The sequence below is a fragment of the Balaenoptera physalus genome (genome assembly GCF_965194825.1).
Source record: "Balaenoptera physalus genome assembly, chromosome: 13".
In the NCBI taxonomy this organism is placed as follows: domain Eukaryota; kingdom Metazoa; phylum Chordata; class Mammalia; order Artiodactyla; family Balaenopteridae; genus Balaenoptera; species Balaenoptera physalus.
Window position 1 is genome coordinate 93,727,275 of NC_138892.1, and position 21,028 is coordinate 93,748,302.

A 21,028-nucleotide genomic window follows, 5' to 3' on the forward strand; every position below is an offset into this window, starting at 1 on the left:
ACAGCTCCTACAGAACACCTACTGAATGCTGGCAGAAGACCTCAAACTTCCCAAAAGGCAAGAAAATCCCCACATAACCTGGGTAGGGCAAAAGAAAAAAGAAAAAACAGAGACAAAAGAATAGGAATGGGACCTGCATCTCTGGAAGGGAGCTGTGAAGGAGGAAAAGTTTCCACACACTAGGAAACCCCTTCACTGGCGGGGACGGGGCCTGGGCAAGGGAGGGAAGCTATGGAGCCATGGAGGAGAGCGCAGCAACAGGGGTGCAGAGAGCAAAGCAGAGAGATTCCCGCACAGAGGATCAGTGCCGACCAGCACTCACCCACCTGAGATGCTTGTCTGCTCACCTGCCAGGGCGGGTGGGGGCTGGGAGCTGAGGCTCGGGCTTTGGAGGTCAGACCCCAGGGAGAGGACTGGGGTTGTCTGCGTGAAGACTGCCTGAAGGGGGCTAGTGCATCACAGCTAGCCAGGAGGGAGTCAGGGAAAAAATCTGGACCTTCCAAAGAGGCAAGAGACCATTGTTTTGGGGTGTGCGAGGAGAGGGGATTGCTTCCCTATGTGCCCACAGAAGTCAGAGCACCGCCTAAGTGAGCTCCACAGACAGGAGTGAGCCACGGCTATCAGCTTGGACCCCAGAGACAGGCATGAACCGCTAACACTGTGGCCACTGCCACCAAGAATCCAGTGTGCAAATTCAGGTCACTACCCACAACCCCCAGCCGGGAGCCTGTGCAGCATGCCACTGCCAGGGTCCCGAGATCCTGGGACAACTTCCCCGGAAGAACAGGTGGTGCACCTCAGGCTGTTGCAATGTCATGGAGCCTCTGCTACCGCAGGCTCGCCCCCCATTCCAATTATGACAATCGTACCCCTCCCTCTCCCCAGCCTGAGTGAGCAAGAGAGCCATAATCAGCTTATGCTTTAACCCCCTCCTGTCTGGGTGGGAAACAGATGCCTGAGGGCAACATACATGTAGAGGCGGGACTAAAACCAAAGCTGAACCCCAGGAGCTGTGCGAACAAAAGAAAGGGAAATTTCTCCATGCGGCCTCAGGAGCAGCAGATTAAATCTACACAATCAACTTGAACCCTCCATCTGGGGAATACATGAATAGTCAATGAATGTTCTCAAAATTGAGGCAGTGGACTTTGAGAGCAACTGTAGACTTGGAGTTTGCTGTCTGTGACTGATTTGCTTCTGATTTTTATGTTTATCTCAGTTTAGATTTTAGTGCTTGTTATCATTGATTGATTTGTTTATTGGGTTGGTTGCTCTCTTTTTTTAAAATTTATTTTAAAATTTTTATTATTTTTTTAATTTTTAAATTTTTTATTTATTCATTTTTTTTCTTCCTTTTTAATTTCTTCCTTTTTTATTTCTTCCTTTCTTCTGAGCCATGTGGCTGACAGGGTCTTGGTGCTCTGGCCAGGTGTCAGGCCTGAGCATCTGAGGTGGGAGAGCCGAGTCCAGGATACTGGGCCACCAGAGACCTCCTGGCCCCACATAATATCAATCGGCGAGAGCTTTTCCAGACATCTCCGTCACAACACTAAGACCCAGCTCCACCCAACGGCCAGCAAGCTACAGTGCTGGACACCCCATGCCAAACAACTAGCAAGACAGGAACACAACTCCTCCCATTAGCAGAGAGGCTGCCTAAAATCATACTAACTTCACAGACACCCAAAACACACCACCTGATGTGGCCCTACCCACCAGAAAGACAATATCCAGTCCCACCCACTAGAACATAGGCAGCAGACTCCTCCACCAGGAAGCCTGCATAACCCACTGAACCAACCTCACCTACTGGGGACAGACACCAAAAACAACGGGAACTATGAACCTGCAGCCTGCAAAAGGGAGACCCCAAACATAGTAAGTTAAACAAAATGAGAAGACAGACAAATATATAGCAGATGAAGTAGCAAGGTAAAAACCCACCAGATCAAACAAATGAAGAGGAAATAGGCAGTCTACCTGAAAAAGAATTCAGAAAAATGATAGTTAAGATGATCCAAAATCTTGGAAATAGAATGGAGAAAACACAAGAAACGTTTAACAAGGACCGAGAAGAACTAAAGAGCAAACAAATGATGATGAACAATGCAATAAATGAAATTTAAAATTCTCTAGAAGAAATCAATAGGAGAATAACTGAGGCAGAAGAAGGGATAAGTGACCTGGAAGATAAAATAGTGGAAATAACTACCACAGAGCAGAACAAAGAAAAAAGGATGAAAAGAATTGAAGACAGTCTCTGAGACCTCTGGGACAAGATTAAACACACCAACATTCGAATTATAGGGGTCTCAGAAGAAGAAGAGAAAAAGAAAGGGTCTGAGAAAATATTTGAAGAGAGTATACTTGGAAAATTCCCTAACATGGGAAAGGAAATAGTCACCCAAGTCTAGGAAGCACGGAAAATCCCATACAGTATAACTCCTCGGAGAAACATGCCCAGACACATATAAATCAACTATCAAAAAATTAAATACAAAGAAAAAATATTAAAAGCAGCAAGGAAAAAGGAACAAATAACATACAAGGGAATCTCCATAAGGTTAAACAGCTGATATTTCAGCAGAAACTCTGCAAGCCAGAAGGGAGTGACAGGACATATTTAAAGTGATGAAAGGGAAAAACCTACAACCAAGATTACTCTACCCAGCAAGGGTCTCATTCAAATTTGACAGAGAAATTAAAACCTTGACAGAGAAATTAAAACCTTTACAGACAAGCAAAAGTTAAGAGACTCCCTTAACTTTTCGTGGTAAAGCACCACCAAACCAGCTTTAAAACAAATGCTAAGGCTTCCCTGGTGGCGCAGTGGTTGAGAGTCTGCCTGCCAATGCAGGGGACACGGGTTCGAGCCCTGGTCTGGGAGGATCCCACATGCTGCAGAGCGGCTAGGCCCGTGAGCCACAACTACTGAGCCTGCACGTCTAGAGCCTGTGCTCCGCAACAAGAGAGGCCGCGTTAGTGAGGGGCCCACGCACCGCGATGAGGAGTGGCCCCCGCTTGCCGCGGCTGGAGAAGGCCCTCGCACAGAAACAAGGACCCAACACAGCCAAAAATAAATAAATAAATAAATAAATAAATAAATAATAAAAATAAAGGAATTCCTTTAAAAAAAAATGCTAAAGGAACTTCTCTAGGCAGGAAACACAAGAGAAGGAAAAAACCTACAAAAAACAAACCCAAAACAATTAAGAAAATGGGAATAGGAACACACATATTGATAACTACCTTAAATGTAAATGGATTAAATGCTCCAACCAAAAGACATAGACTGGCTGAATGGATACAAAAACAAGACCCAAATATATGCTGTCTACAAGAGACCCACTTCACACCTAGGGACACATACAGCCTGAAAGTGAGGGGAAGGAAAAAGATATTCCATTCAAATGGAAATGAAAAGAAAGCTGGAGTAGCAATTCTCATATCAGACAAAATAGACTTTAAAATAAAGACTATTATAAGACACAAAGAAGGACACTACATAATGATCAAGGGATCAATCCAAGAAGAAGATATAACAATTGTAAATATTGATGCACCCAACATAGGAGCACCTCAATACATAAGGCAAATGCTAACAGCTATAAAATCAGAGGCTTTATTTATTTGTGTTTCATGTTTATTCGTGTATTCGTGTTTATTTATAACATCTTTGTCCTATTGCCCAGCAGAATGGATCATTGTAACTTACTCATCCTTTAACTGAATAGTTGTTTTAAGGGAATGCAGCCATTTTGTTCTGAATTTTGCTTAAATACTAAATAATCATCCAGGGTCTTTAAATGCTTAAAAACAAAATCCCCTCACAAGATTATTTTAATTGAAATTACAAGGGAACTGACTATCAAAAACTTATATCTGCTTTCATAAAATTATGGATAGAGGTATTTACTGAAGGAGAGAAAGAAGAGAGACTGATACAGAGAATGAGAAAAGAAAAGAGGAGGAAGAGAGGAACAAAATGAGGAGACAGAAAATTATGGGATAAAAACTGCTTAAAGCTTCAATATCTTTGTGTTAATAAAAATACAAATTATAAACAAAAGTTTTGCATATGAAGATTATTTAGCTCTAAGAGCTAACTCTTAGTTATTAGATAGCTCTAAGAGCTATCTTATTATATTACATTTATTTGCCTAAATTACTGATCATTAAAAAGTATTAGGATTTATGTGAATTAATAAAATAAAACCCTCTTTACTGTCTTTTTTCAATCTGATTGTGGAATACACAATAGCAGATGGAAAATCAAAATATTACACTAATACTTGGTGATAATTTTTTGGTCTGACACCAAAATAAAGGCAACAACAACAAAAAAATAAGCAAGTGGGACTACACTAAACTAAAAATGTTCTGCACAGCAGGGGAAACCATCAAGAAAATTAAAATCAACCTACCAAATGAAAATATTTGCCAACTATATGCTGGATAAGGGGTTAATATTCAAAATCTATATTAAAAAAGTCATACAGCTCAATAGCAAAAAGTCCTAACAATTAGATGTAAAATGGTCAGAAGATTTGAATAGACGTTTTTCCAAAGAAGACGTACAGATATCCAACAGGTACATGAAAAGATGTTCAATGTCTAATCTTCAGGGAAATGCAAATCAAAACCACAATGAAATGTCTCCTTCATTTGTTAGAATGACTATAATCAAAAGGACAAGAAATACCAAGTGTTCAAGAGGATGAGGACAAAAGGGAACACTTCTGCCCTGTTGATGGGAATATAAATTGGTGCAGTCACTATGGAAAACAGTATGGAGGTTTCTCAAATGATTAAAAATAGAACTACAATATGATCCAGCAATTCCACTTCTGGGTATCTATCCAAATACTAACTCAAAAAGATATAACCACAGCCATGTTTATTAGAGCATTATTTGTAATAGCCAAGATATGAAAACAATCTAATTGACCATCAATTATTGATGAATGGATAGATAAAGAAGACATATTTTTTATATTTATATATATATATATATATATATATATTGCGGTCATAAGAAAAGAATAAAATCTTGCTGTTGCCATTTGTGCCAACCTGTTTGGACCTTGAAGTCATTATGCTAAGTGAAATAAGCTCACAGATACAGAGAACATATTGGTGATTACTAGGGGATGGAGGGTGGACAAAATGGGTAAAGGGGGTCATAAGGTACAAACCTTCAGTTGTAAAATAAGTCATGGGAATGTAATGTATAGCATGATGAATATAGTTAATAATGTTATATAAAATATTTGGAAGTTTCTAAGAGTAAATCTTAAAAGTTCTCATCACAAGAAAATATTTTTGTTACAGTATATGGTGATGGATATTAACTAAACTTATTGCGATAATCATTGTTTAATATATACAAATATTGAATCAATATGTTGTACCCAAATCTAATATAACATTATATATCAATTATACCTCAATAAAATATTACACTATAAAAAAAAATGAAAAGGTAGGAGATACCAGTGAAGGAAAACATGTAACACATATGACAAAAAAAAGAAAAAAAGAAAAAAAATAGACAATAGAGAAAAAGAAAAGAAATAAACTTGAAAAGCAGAATTATAGCCCTAGCCTCTTAAACTTGTCAGCCTGAGGTTGTTGGTCTCTTTAAGTAATCAAGAGTCTTAGTTCTTAATTGTGAACGATGGGTGAATTTGAAACTGAGACCACTACATAAAGCTAGGATCTTCCAGACCTCCCTCATTGAAAAGGACTATGAGAATAAATCTACCTGCCTGCAAAATAAGACTACAAAGAGATTTGTCTGTCTTGGCCTATGTTCTGGATGGGAGAAACATCATGTTACTTAATAAGAACCACACCTTAAAAATGTATAGGTATGTCTATCATATTACAATTGGAGGTGAATTTATATACAAACTGGAAATTGATTTTACTGAACAGAATTAGTTTTCCAAAATTAGTTTATAATTTTGTGACTACATATAAGAAAATAACATAAACTTCTAATATATTTAAAAGATCATTTGTAACTAGTCCTTTCCTTGATTCAACCTTTGAAATGTTATTGAGGATTAAATTAGATCATATGCATAAAGGTCTTAGATTAATGGCACAAGGGAAATGTTCAATAATATTGATTACTATTATTATCATTATTATAATTACATCCACATTAAATTTTCATGCCTAGACACATATAGAAAATAGGGAAACTAACAATTACTGAGCTTCTACTATTAGTCTAACACTATAGAGCATGCTTTCATGATCTTATTCTTTGAGGCAGGCATTGTTATGTAACTTTCTGAGAGTTGAGGCTCCAAGAAAGTTAATGTTCTAAGATTATTGGTAAATAGTAAATCTGGAACTCCAAATTTTGTGTCTTTGACCCCTAACCTTTAATTTGTTCTCTATATAAGAAAACCATCCACAGTACTATTTTCTCATATTTATTAGTGAAGCTTTAAGTTTCAAGTTTATATTCATCAAGATTGGATGCCAGATTATTTTATTGATAATTTCTATTTAAAAGTAAAACAAACATAAAATGGAAAACATATACTGAGCCTAACCCCCTATCAAAGTAAATCAGAATTTTTTTTTTCTGGATTTTCCAGCTCATTGCTTGAGGCTTCTACAGCCACTAACCTTCTAGAAACGAATTAAGACATAGACAGTTATCTGAATTATTTAATTGTGATTATTATTTTTAACTTTGTCATTTAAAAAAATCTAAATCTAGCTTCAAACTTCTTTGCTATAGTTTTCCCATGATGGTAATAAAACTGTATGTACTCCCATATGTGTTTAACTAATGTATGGCTGTAATGGTAATGATGATGAAAATGGTACTGAAATTGTTGGTGGTGGTGGTTTGGATGCACTAGGTTAGTAACAGGGTTGAAGAGACAAGTAGGAGCCAGGTAGCAATGGCTTTGAATATAGACATCCTAGTTACTTCAGTCTCTGTCTTAAAGGCTAGTAGAGAACCTAGAGGATTGGAACATGTGAGAGACTTGAAAAGATTTTCGTTTTAGAAAGAGAATTCTGATCATGTGGAGAGCCAATTGCTGAGGGTAACTAAACAGGGAGACAAGCTAATAAGTTTTTGCAATAATCCAAATAAGAAATTATGAGGACCTGAATTAAGACAACAGTGGTGATGTAGAAAAGAAGATAGATTTGACAGATATTAAGAAGATTGACATATACAACCAGGAATGACTGGAAACAGGGGAGTAAGGATTCAAAGATGGGTTCCAAGTGTAGCTTAAGTGAGTGACTGCAAGGTGACGGCATGTAAAGAAATAAAATATATGGTGAAAATAGGAGGAAAGATAATGAATTCGGCTTTGGACATTGGAGTAGACACTTTCCCAGCTTCAATGAACCAGGACGCAGACATGTGATCTTGGCTCCAACGATTTCTTGCAATGGACTTTGATTCTAAAACTGGTGACACAAGCTGGTTAGTGGTGGGGTTGATCTCTCTCTCTCCTTGTCTCTCTTCCCTCTCTCAAGTGCTGGTAGTAGCAGCAACACTAACAGCAGCAGTAATAATAGTAGTAATAGTAGTAGTCGTCATATAGGGTAAACTTGCAAGGTCAATTGCCCGGTGCAAAAAAAAAACTGGCTGGTGTTTAGTGCTCAGCTGTGTTGGCAGAGGAATCATTCTACACCACTGTTTTCGTAACTATTTCTGGGTGTTTAGTCTCAATCCAGGTTCTTTGGCCCTCTCAAAAAATTTGTTGGACATTTTAATGAGCTAGAGTCAGCTTCTGTGGCTTGCAACTACTGATTCTTACTCAAATAATTTAAATTTAGGTGACTGTAGGATATACAATTAGAATTGTCAAATAGGAAGTATGGATTCATGGGTCTTAGTTCTTGAAAAAATCCTGATCAAGAGAGTAGATTTCACCGTGATCATTATTTGACTTTTAAACTACTAGAATTAAGGTCCCTGAGGTGGCAGGTGGTGATGGAATTCCAAACACAGGTGAAGATTGTCCTCAGATGAGTTATGGATACTTCATTCTCTGAGACAAGAAAAAAAATTCTAGAGGCAATGACAGAAGTTGAGCACCTGCCTTCCCATAGAATCTTTAATAATCATGATCGATTTTCTTTCTTCAAATGCTTAAAGTTTTGTAATAGCAGAGCTCTCTCCTACAACCCAATATTTCAGCCCAAAGAACTTCCTTTTAATCCAAGCTTTTAAATATGCTCTTCTGAGTATACAGTTCATGTAAATATTACATTCACAATTATTTATTCTACTAGAGGTATGTCTTTATGATGAGAATACTTGATGTTTTCACAGGTCCTAAACAACTTTTATGATCAGAGATCTCTGCTTTACACCTGAACTCACTAATACAGTAATATTGGCAGGGTTAAATAAAATAGAAAAAAAATATCTACTTTTCAAGAAAATGCAAGGATTAAAGGAACTCAGTAGTTTCCAACACAATGTTCAACAGAAATTTCTATTAATAAACTGTGACAAAAACAGGAACAAATTAACTAAGATTGAGATAAGTGTAGATTATTAAATGATGGATTGCAATAATCTTTTTTTCTGGATTCTTATTTTCTCATCAACTATCTCTAGCTCTACTATTTATCTTGAGTAACAAACATTGATTGATCTCTAATAATTAAGAGCTGTATATTTTAAGGGTCTGTCTGCTCTTGCCTTAGTATATATTTCTCTTCTTATACAAAAGAAGAGGAATCAACCATTTGGAATGAGGACAAACGTATTATCACTTATCATTTTGGTCTTGTGACTTTGCAGATAATTTCTTTATTGCTATTATAAGATTTTATTTTCATGTTTTTCTCCCCCACAGATTTAAGATCCCCTAAAGTGCAGATAACATGCCTTTATGATTTTTGTAAATCCAGATGCTAACATAGGATCTAACATGTAGCAGATTTTCAATACATATTTGTTGAAGGAGAGATTGAAAGAATCATGAACCAATCAAGAGAAATTTTGCCCATACGGAAGTTAAAAGAGGTACAATATATTAAGAAAATTATTTCAGGTACAGAATTCATTTTTAATAACACATGTTTATTAAGCGCCCACTAAAATGATAGACATTGTGGTTACAAAGAAGTGATGAAACTCTTTTTGTAGGCTGCATATTAGGGAAAGGAATATTTGAGAGATTGTCAGGAAAATTCAACCTACACCATCACAAAAGGTGGAAAACTGAACACATTTCTTAGTATAACAAAAACATTTTATTTAATACTTGTGAGAATGGAATGAGAAGGAAGAAAAGAAATACATTCTAACAAGATTTCACTAAAGGAGTTCTATATTGAGCAATTTGAGTTGTTAGTCTTTGGAAGCATTCCCAGTCATAAGAATTAAGGCACATAACATCTGTTTTGCATAGTATTCACCTTCTTTGTGAATATGGATTGAAAGTAAATAAACCATGATTCTCCTAATTTCTTTTTGAAAAGTAAGGATCATCTCTTTCAGAACTTTGACTGACTCCAAGTGTTGTCACTCCAAAGGTTCAATATGAATTAAGGGTTTTTTGTAAGGATGCTTTGAAAAATAATGTCTGTTTATAGGGTCTATTTGAAATTAGCAGATGACACTAGAATGATTAGATGAAAATGCTAATTTTATGATGCTTGTATCCTGCTGTTTAATGGTTGATTCTGACAATATTGTAATTAATTTTTTGCATCTATTTTGTTAGTTTCTAAAGCCAAGGGCATAATTTATACAATTAAATAAAACCTTGGTGTTTTCAATCAAGAAAGAAAAACACTCAAAATAATATGGGTCAGACTTTGTGAAAAAAGCAAGTTGCTCATAAGATAGCCACTTCACTCTGAATAGTTAGTATCTCAGCTCTGAATTTCAATTAATGGTACCCTTCAAAAGGCTCAGGCTTTGATAATTAGTTTGGACCTGTGTCAAATTCACTTAAGTGAGAAACCAGCTTTCAAAAATAAAACATGCTTTAATTTAGAGGTTGGCTTTGAAATTTTTAAAAGTTTGTCCTTTATTTTGAAAATTTTCAAAAGGTCAGAAAAGTTGAATGAAGAGTAAAATTTAAACCTGTGGTATCATCACCAGTGTTGACCAATTACTAAAATCCTATCCATCTGCTCCATTTTCCCCTTTCTCTGTCCAAATGGATGCTGCAAACATCAAGACATTTCACTCCTAACTACTTCAGCATGAATCATCCAAGACAAGGACATTTTCATACCCAACCACAGTAATATTACACTTAAGAAAATTAGCATTAATTCAAAATCATGATGCAACATGCAAAATTTCCTCAGTTGTAGCAAAAATGTCTGTTAAGGGTTTGTTTTACCCCGCTGAGGATTCTGTCAAGATTGATGAATTATCATTGGTTATGTCCCTTCAGTTTTTCTCATCTGTAAAAATTCTAGGTTTCCTGCCATTCTTCATATCTGATTCATTGAAGATTCCAAGCCTTTTGTCTTGTCATATTAATAAGTATGTTTATGGCTTGATTTAGTTCAAATATTTTTGACAAAATTACCGCATAAGTGATATTGGTTACCTCTTACTATATCATAGGAAGGGATCATAAACCTTCAAGAATCTCTGCTGAAAGCCTGAGGTCTTTACCAGAGTCTCTTGAACTTCAACTTCTGTTTTCCCAGAACTGTAAATCTTCGGAAAACTTCTCAGCTCTTTAGCATTTCAGCTGCTGCTTTCTGGTATTTTTTGTGTGTGTGTATCTGTTTGTTTTTTGAGACATGTCCTTCCCCTGAGCAGCTTTGGCATCCAAACTTTCCTAAATAAAATTTCATGCAAATTTTTGGATTTACTCTTCAGCAGTTTCCTCACCTTCATTTTCATCTGTTTGGAAATCCTAGATTTCATATCTCTGCTTCCTTAGCTCAGTGGGACTGGGCCTTTCTGTTCGTGCTGTATTGTCCTTCACTGACAATTGGCAAATGCCCTCAAGTTAGAAACAAAGGTGAACACGGAGCTCATATCCACACATTTCCTTTCTCTCGAGGATTACAGGCCCTGGAGTTCTGACTGTGTTGGCTAATCTACAAAGCCTTCAAATAGGTGTTTTATTGTTTTTAGAGTTGTTTTGGCAGACGGGTTATTTTTACACAAGTTATTCTCTAACAGCCAGATTTAAAGTCTACTCATTCTTTTAATAATAGTCGTTATGCAGACTCAGCTTCTGTTCCTTGCAACCTAAAATGTCATCCAATAAAAAAGAAAATGAAATGAAAATGCCCATAGATGAGATAACTTCTTTATTGAACTTAGGGAAACAGAGAAATTTGTGGTTTAAAAAGTGTTTTGATTATTCTTCCTTTTCCTCTTCCCCCAAACCTGCCATTTTGTTCCATATTCTATGCTCTTACAGACTGAATTCTGTGGACTGCATCATCTGGGCTTCTTCCATTTTAACTTCTAGTTGGGCCTAGACACAAGGAGTCTCTGGCAGTAGAATGTAAGCTATTAGGATAGACAAAGTGGGAATTTTTTTTCTCTCCTCTTTCTAAGCCTCATGACAGTTCTGGCAATGCCTGCATTTCTCTATGACTGTGCTTATAGTTCCTACAGACCTTGCCTTCGTTTACAGCATCAGCACTTTCTGTTTCTTAAAACCGTTCTCTTCCTTTGTTTGTTTAGGCCTCAAATTATGTTTCCCACTATTACTGCTCACTGAGTGTTTCATCATTCATAGTTTCCTTAGGCATGCCTCACTTCTGAAAATAGCTGATCGATTAAATACTTTTCAGTTAAAGACTTGAAATAAGCCATCAGTTTCTTAGAGAAGCTTTCACTGAAACATTAGTAAGTATTGAGAAATACTCCCAGAGGGGGGAAAAAATAAAAAATATAAATAGAATGTTTAAAAGAGGGTAGACTGAGAAATTTGATGTTTGTTTTCATAGGTTTTTATAAAGCAGATTCTATTAATACATACCTAAGTAAAAATGACTGAAATGCATTAAAAATAACAAATGTTGAGTTCTCATTCACAGAACATGTCCATGAAAGCACGATGCCACCATGTCATTGCTCTTAATGCATCTGCTCAGAATGTGGCACATGCCACACTCCCACTTAAATGTTGTTGGCCAAAGCAAGTCCCATGGGCAAGCCTGACTATAATGTGGTAGAGATAAATAAGCCTTCCACAGAAAATTGTGAATGTTGTGAATATTTAGTACACTAAACATAGGGTATTGCAGAAGAAGAAAATGAGAAAAAGAAATATATAAGTGGACAACAACTTAGAATCTTCCACAATTGAAGGAAGTTATGAGTCCCCAAATCAAATGTATACTCTGTGTACTAAGCCAATTAAACTAAAGTAAAGCCATACTCAGCAAATCAGAGTGAAATTGTAAAATACTAAAGGTGAAATGAAAATTTTAAAATATGTCAAAGAGAAATGACATTTTCTGCAAAAGTATGACAACTTGATTAAAAGATTTTGTCTCATTAACAACAATAAATACCAGAACACTTTACCAGGATATTGTCTAAGTTCTAAGAAACTTAGACAACTTAGTATTTTATGATAGCTAAACTGTCATCCATTAGACAGAAAAATAAAGGCATTTGTGAGTCATAAAATAGTAGGCAAGTTTTCTCCTCTTAGACTCTCACAGAAAGAACTAGTAAAGATGTTAATTGAGCATGAAGAAAATGAATCCAAGTTGAAGGAGAGGGTAAACAGAAAAATATTAGCCAAAAAATACCTGATGTTGCAGTATTTCTATCAGACAAATAAGATGATAAAGAAAATACAATTTAGTAATCAATGACTATACAAAGAAGATATAGTACTATTGAATATGCTTGCACCTAATAACTTGGCTTTGACATTTATAAGACAAAACTAAAAAAATAATAGAGAAATTCTTAAATCCAGAGTCATTGGAGAGATTTCAGTATATTTCTAATAAAAATAAAGAAGTTATGAATAAAGTTTTAAGACAGACTCATCTAATAGAAATATATTAATCCCTAAAGCCTAATATACATTTATTTTTAATGAAAAATACATTTATTTTTACATAAAAATATATTTACAAAAAAGAACATGCACATTTTCACAATTATGTCTCTAGAAATTTAAAAATAAATATTACAGAGACCTCATTTTTTGACATAATGTAGTTAAGTGAGACATGCAAGAATAATGAATATAGTAAAACAAAATCCCTACAGTTGACCCTTGAACAACATGGGTTTGAACTGCACTGGTCCATTTATATCCAGTTTTTTTTCAATAAATACATACTGTAGTACTACATGATCCGTGGTTGGTTGAATCCACGGATGCAGAACCACAGGTACAGAGAGCCAACTATAAAGTTATATGCAGTTTTCAAATGTGTGGGGAGTTGGTATCCCTACCCCAACATTGTTCAAGGACTTCCATATGTTGCATATGTTGTAAAATTTAAAATGCCTTGAAAAAAAATACCATGGCTTTGAGGGAAAAAAAAATCAATGGACATTACAAAATAAAACTGAACGGTTGAATGTATTAAAGGCATGGCAATATTTTGGAACATTTCCCTCCATAATTTCAATTGTGTTTTAAATCAAGAAAAACTGCAATTTCATGACTAAGAATCTAATGCAGGAAACGTAAAAGGACAAGACTGTAACCTAAAGAAAACACAAGCATGAACATGATAAAGATGACAGAAATTAATAAAATATAATATAGTGAAATACACAACATACATAAAATGATGACCAAAACCAAAGCTGATTCTTTACAAAGGATAAGATAAAGTGTATATATATATCATGAAAAAGTTCACGTCAATAAATTTGAAAAATTCCATGCAATGAAATGTATCTATTACTAAAATTAATAACCAAAATTATTTCAAGAAAAGAGAGATTTAAAGTCTCCTAAGCACTAAAAATTTTAATTATTAATCAAGATAAACTGCTTAGCCCCAAAGGCAACAGAACCAGGCAACTTTACAGGTTAAATTTACGAAAGCTTCAAAGAACTGATAATGTCTTTTCTATACAAACCATTAAAACTATATATTGCAAAGGTGGGAATGCAAAATGCAAACAGATGAAGCTAGTCACAGATTTTACACCTTCACAAAAATTAATTCAAAATGGATTGTAGACCTAAGTGTAAAATGCAAAACCATAAAACTTCTAGAAGATGACATAGAAAAAATCTAAGTGGCATTAGCTTTGGTGATGATTTTTTAGATATAACACCAGAAGCACTAGCCACAGAAGAAAAAATTGACAAGTTAAAAAAATTAAAATTAAAAACTTCTGCTGTCTGAAGGACACTGCTAAGAGAATGGAAAAACAAGACACAGACTGGTAGAAAATATTTGCAAAACACATAGCTGTTAATGTATTGGTATTCAAAATATACAAAGTACTGTTAAAACTCCACAATAACAAAACAAACAACCCAATTAAAAAATGGTCAAGAATCGGAAAAGACACCTCTTCAAAGATACACAGATGGCTTGTAAGCATATGAAAATATGTTTAAAATTATATGTCATTAAAGAATTGCAAGTTAAAACAACATCGAGATACCACAATACTACACAGTTATTACAATAGCCAAAATTCAAAAAACAAACAAAAAAAAAAACCCCACCAAACCTGAAAAATACCCAGTGTTGGCAAGAATGCAGAACCATAGGAATTCTCATTCATTGCCAGTAGTAATGTAAAATGGTACAGGCACGTTGGAAGACATTTTGGCAGTTACTTACAAAGCTAAACGTAGTCTTGCTGTATGATCCAGCAGTCATTCTGCTTAGGTTATTTACTCAGTTGAGTTGAAAACTGTCGACACAAAAACCTGTCGACACAATTGCCCCAAACTGAAAGCAACCAAAATATCCTTCAGTAAGTGACTAAACATACTGTGTTCTATTTATACAACGGAATGCTTTCAGTGATTTAAAAAATTAACTATAAAGCCACACAAAATAAATAGATGAACCTTAAATGTGTACTGATAAGTGATAGAAGCTAGTCTGTAAAAGCTACTGTATGATTCCCGCTGTGTGACATTCTGAAAAAGGGAAAACTCTAGGGACAATAAAAAAACAACAATGGCTTCGAGGGGCTCAGGGCTATGAGGAGGGTTGGAATAGGTGGAGCACAGGGGGTTTTTAGAACAATGGAACTATTCTGTATGATACTGTATGGTGGATACATGACATTATGCATTTGTCAAAACGCATAGAACTTTATAACACAAAGAGTGAACCTTAATGCTAACTATGGAATTTAGTTAACAATAATGTATTAATATTGGGTTAATTAAACATAAAAAGATACCATATTAATGAGAACATTAGTAATAGGTGAAACTGTATGAAAACATTATTAATAAGTGAAACTGAGGGCAATATATGGGAACTCTGTACTGTACTATCTAGTAACTTTTTTGTAAATTCAAAACCATTCTAACAAATGAGTCTGCTAATTGAAAAAACAAATCCAATATGCATTTGTATGAAAAGCATAGAATAGGGCAGAAAAGGGTGGAGAGTGGTAGTGGAAGGATAAATGAAATATATCCAGCATTTGAGGAATGGTTTGATATTTAGATATCAAGATATACTCTAAAGCTATATCAAATCAGGTAGGCTGGTGTTGGCACAGGGAAATGTTTGCTAGAACAATTTAATTAGTGAAACCTCAGAAATAGACCCATGGACAAATGGAACTTTAATCCCATGAACTAAGAAGCACTGCTGATCAGTGCAGAAAGGATGGATTCTTCAATGGTGCAGGAAATGTTTTTCTATGTGGAAAAGAATGTTAAAATCCTACCTCATAGCAAACATACAAAAAACAATTCCTGATGGATAAAAGAGCTAAATGATAAAAACAAAGTTTTAAAATTTTTTGAAGAAAATAAATGACCTTCTGGTAGTTAAGCATTTCTTAAACTAGACTCAAAGTCATAAAACCTAAAATAAAATTTGTGATAATTTGACTATATCAACAAATGTTTTTATAAAATATATAATAAAAATTAACGAAAAACCACAGACTGGGAGAAAATAATCACAACAATTATATTTGACAGAGGACTAGTAATCAATGTTTCTAAATTATTAAGGAAAAATTAACAACAGAATAGAAAAGTGAGCAAAATATGTAATAGAAGATCCTAGTGAACCATATAAATAAATTATATAAATACATGTTTAATTATATCATTTATAATATTTGGGGAAGTGCAAAATCAAACAATAATAAGGTGCTATTTTACACTTATTAGAATGGAAAAATGAAAATATTTGCTAACATCAAGCTTTTGTTTTTTTGTGGAGAAACAGACATTTCTAAACCATGACAATGGGAGTGTAATCAGCACAACTTGGTAAGTAATTTGGTAATATCTGGTAAATTTGAAAAATGCACATATTTTTTACTCAGAAATTCTACTCTCAGCTCAAAAATCACTACCTATTTTGTCAATGTTATATTCTTATTAATATGTATTGTTTTGTGTGCCTAGTAGAACTCTAAAAATTCTTTTGGTTGTAAAATTTACATTATAGTTTGACTTTGTGTCAAGACACCTTTCCCAGGCAGAGAAAGCGTCAGTCATTGGAATAAAATATATAGTATTTCAAACATCTCCTAATGTCTATTCAGAAATGTAACTATTCAATAACATTATTACAATTCTTCAGTATAGTTGAAAATAGAAATTGTCCATTTTAATTTACTAATAAAGATCAAAATCACTGAACTCTTTATTTACATGGTTTGTTTTTCTTCCCAAAGGAGAAAACAGTTTTGAAAGGCAAGTAATATTTGATTCTTCTTCTTGAGAATTCTGGGTCGTAGACAAAAATCCCACAGACAAAAATCCCACTGGAATTTCCATCATCCACAATCTTACTCCTTTCTACATTCTTTTGTATGGGCTCTGACTCTATAATGACATTTCTTAGCCTTTTATTCTTGATCTTGAACAAAAATCCTGGTGTGCCTGTCAGAATTGCAAGGGAAAGTATAAAGAAATTATGCATTATGATGCCAGAAAATGAGAGGCAAATGAATAATTTGAAATGGTAGATTTGAGAGAGAGTGAATGGAATTTGCTATTCTTAAGAAAGTTTACTAAGGCATTTAGGAGAAAAAAGATCTAAATCAATATATTTCTCTAACAGCTGAACAGTAAATACAACTTGTTGACTGTTATATTTATCTAGTGATATACAATGCTTTTTACTTCACCTTCAGGCATTGTAGACATTACTAAAAGCAGATTATTTGATTGTTATAGTATTTATCAAAATATACTTATTTTGTCAATATAAAATATCGTGAGAATACTACATTATTCAGGCAGTACAAAAATAAGAAATTCATTCTGACAGCTTCATGAATTTTATGAGTTTTAAGGAAACATTTATAAAGAAGTCTAATCCAAAATTAATGTCCAAATGTAAAATAATGATGTTATATTTCATTGTGAATTTACTATATGTCAAACACTCTGATAAGTAGTTCACCTGCAATAAAAAATAAAAATCTATTTAACCCTCAAACAACCCTATGAGTCCTTAGGGACTACTATTATTCCAATTATATGAATGCAGTACTGGATTTAGATAATATAAGATCACATAGATAGTATCAATAAAACTAGTAAGTGGCCTGACTACTGTAGCAGTTATCCTTACTATCTGTCTATCTATCTATCTATCTATCTATCTGTCATGTACTGATTTTCTGCAAGTTTGATCTATCTATTACTGACAGAGATATTTTGAAGACTCCAACTATAATAGTGTATTTATCTATTTCTCCTTTCAGTTATGTTGGTTTTTGCTTCACATACTCTTTGATGCTCTGTTGTTAGGTGAATACACATTTAAGATTAACATGTCTTCTTTTAGAATTGACTCCTTTGTCATTATATAATGTTCCTTTTTATCCTGAAGTCTGCTTCATCTGAAATTAATATTGCTACTCCAGCTTTCTTTTGATTAGTGCTAGCACTGTATATCTTCTCTCTTTCCCTTTATTTTCTGTTTTAAGTGGATTTCTTGTAGACAATGTATAGTTTGGCTCTTAAATCTATTCTGATATTCTCTGCCTTTTAATTGGTGCATTTAGATCATTCAAATTTAAACTGGTCATCTGTATAGTTAGATTAACATCCACCATTTCTGTAACTATTTTCTGTATGCTGCATTTGTTCTTTGTTTCTTTTGCACCTTCTCATATTCTGTCTTTTCTGGTTTTAATTGAGCAATTTATATGATCTTACTATATCTCCTCTCTTAGTGTATCAATTTAGTTAAAAATATTTAATCGTTGCCCTAGAGTTTACAATAAATATTTTAAGCTAGTCTAGTCCACCTTCAAATAACATTGTACTGCCATCCATGTGATGCAGGTACCTTATATCAGAGCATTCCCAATTTTACCATCCCATTTCTTGTGATATTGCTGTCACACACTTGTTTTTTCATATGCTATAATCACACAATACATTATTATTGTTATTATTACAAAAAGTTATCATTTAAATTAAGAATAAGAAAAACAAAAGGTTTTATCTTTACTTATTCCTTCTCTGACACTCTTCCTTTTTTAAATGAGAATCCTGTTATCATTCCTTTCTTCCTAAAAAACTTTTTTTAACATTCCTTGAAAGGCACATCCATGGGCATTGAATACATCAGTTTTTGTTTGTCTAAGAAAGTCTTTATCTTTCATTCCTTGTGAAGGATAATTTTACTGGATATGTAATTCTAGGTTGGTGGCTTTTGCTTTTTCCTTTTCAATATTTTAAATATTTTATGTTACTCTCTTCTTTACTGTATGGTTTCAGATAGAAATCCACTGAAGTTCTTATCCTTGTGCCTCTACAGGTAAGATGTTTTCTCCTTCCTCACTACTGATTTCCTTCAAGATTTTTTTCTTTTCATTGGTTTTCTTCAGTTTGAATCTGATATGACATAATATGGGTAAGTTTTTTTGTGTTTATTCTGTTTGGCATTCTCTAAGTTTCCTGGATTTGTGGTTTGATGTTTGTCATTAATTTTAGAAAATTTTTAACCATTACTATTTCAAGTCTTTTTCTGCTATAACTTTTGTTATTGTCCCACAGTTCTGTTCTTTTCCCTTTTTGCATTCTATAATTTCAGATTAAATCTCAGTGTTTTCATGGGTCTGTGTATCTGGGCTGTGACATTCAAAGTATTCTTCCAGTGGGATAACTTTCTTTCCCTTGTCCCTACTTCATTATCTGGTTGTAATATTTTCAGTCTACTGAAAAGTCCTGACTTCTGTTGAATTCTTTTCATCTATAGGTGAGACAGCAAAGCTAGAGGGTGCTCCTCCCCATTCTAGAAGGTTCTGGTAAAGGTCTTTTTCCTGGAAAGTAATCCTTTGTTATGGAGGAGGTTCTGAACATATTTCACAATGGTTGTTTATTTCCTCCCAGCCAGAACCATCAGGAAATCTTTCTCAGATCTTCATAGTGACAAACAAAAGTTTGTAGGCCCCTCTAAGATTGTGGCTCAGAGGAGTTTCTCAGTCTCAAGTTAGTCTTGACTCAGTCTCCAGTAAATTGTGAAACTTACCATGAAAGTGTTCCTATCAATTTATGATTTCAACAGCTCCTGCTCAAGATATGTAGATCTTGACTAGACTCTCTACATTCACCTGTCCCTCCAGATTTCAGTGTGGCAGTTTGCTTGCAACCTCAGTTTTCTGATGGATCTAAGAGAAGTTATTTTTTTTCAGTTTGTCAAGCTTTTTCTTGTAAGGATGACATGGCAACTTCCATTCTCTTTAAATGTAGGGGCTGATGCCAGAATCGAAGTCTGAGCACGTGCTTATACACATACATAGACACACACACACATTTTACAGATGAGTTGCTGAATCTTAGAGACTCTTATAAAGAGACATTAATTCAAGGCCTTGCACCAAAGTCACATAGCTATAGAATGGCAGTGCCAGGCCTAAAAATTCAAATCTTCTTACTCAAATTCGAGATACTTCCTGCTATAACACAATTCATTGCTTCTTTTCTCTTTAACTGTAAGTTGGATCGTGTGGCATAAAATCAACAGCTTCTATTCTTTGTGCTTCCAGACTTTATGGAGATATTATATATGTTTCAAGCCTAATTTTCAACTCACAAAAATGAATGTATTCAAGGTTACATCAAGATACTTTTACAGTTTCTTATAAATAGCTTCTACTTTTTCTATATTACTCCACCTCAGCCATATAAGAGAATCACTTGAATATTAACAAACATTCAGAATAATTAATTTTTTCAAATGGCTGTGCTCCGAAGCTCATCTTTTTCAATAGGTGTTTGTCACTGCAGAGGTGGATCAAAGCACTCAGATGGAAAGGAATTTTAAAATTTCATTCCAATATGTAACTCAATCTTTCTATAAAGAAAGTGAAGCTCACGAATACATTGCAGTTCTGAACAAAAGGACAATACCAAAATAGATGACTTAATATTGTATCAAATAATCTGGAGATAAAATTACCATATGCTGTCATCTTTGCTTTCATATGCAAAGATACTGAAAACCTTTTGCATCTCACTATGATTTCTATAGCAGTAGAACATATCTTTTCCGTTCCCTGGGAGTGAGTACTTCAGTTATGTGGACTGCAGTACACAGAATACTTAGAGTTGAATTGAATGTTAATGAAAGATATGATCATGACAATTATAAGAGTAATCTTAAAACAGCCTTTTACTTTAACTCAGTGTTATAAAAATCTCAATGAGAAATAAATGATCAGATTACATTTTAGAGAAATAGCAAGAAAAATATCCATAATTTATTTTAATATTCTTTTGTCAAAAGTAAAAGTTCCTGTTTGCCTTAATATGACAGTCTTACTAAACAGAACCTCCACCAAGGCAAAGAAAGGGAGATTTTTTTCATGGACTTTGAAGCAAGGACTGTTCCAAACACTCTACATATGGATACTTCTCTTCATTAGATATCTAATGTT

At 34.3% G+C, this 21,028-nt stretch overlaps 1 protein-coding gene across 4 annotated transcripts in view; it reads left to right on the plus strand.

Moving 5' to 3' along the window:
* The window catches only part of RERGL (RERG like), a 160,068-nt gene that overhangs the window by 71,251 nt on the left and 67,789 nt on the right, over positions 1–21,028 (plus strand). The gene's annotated exons all lie outside the window — the stretch shown is intronic.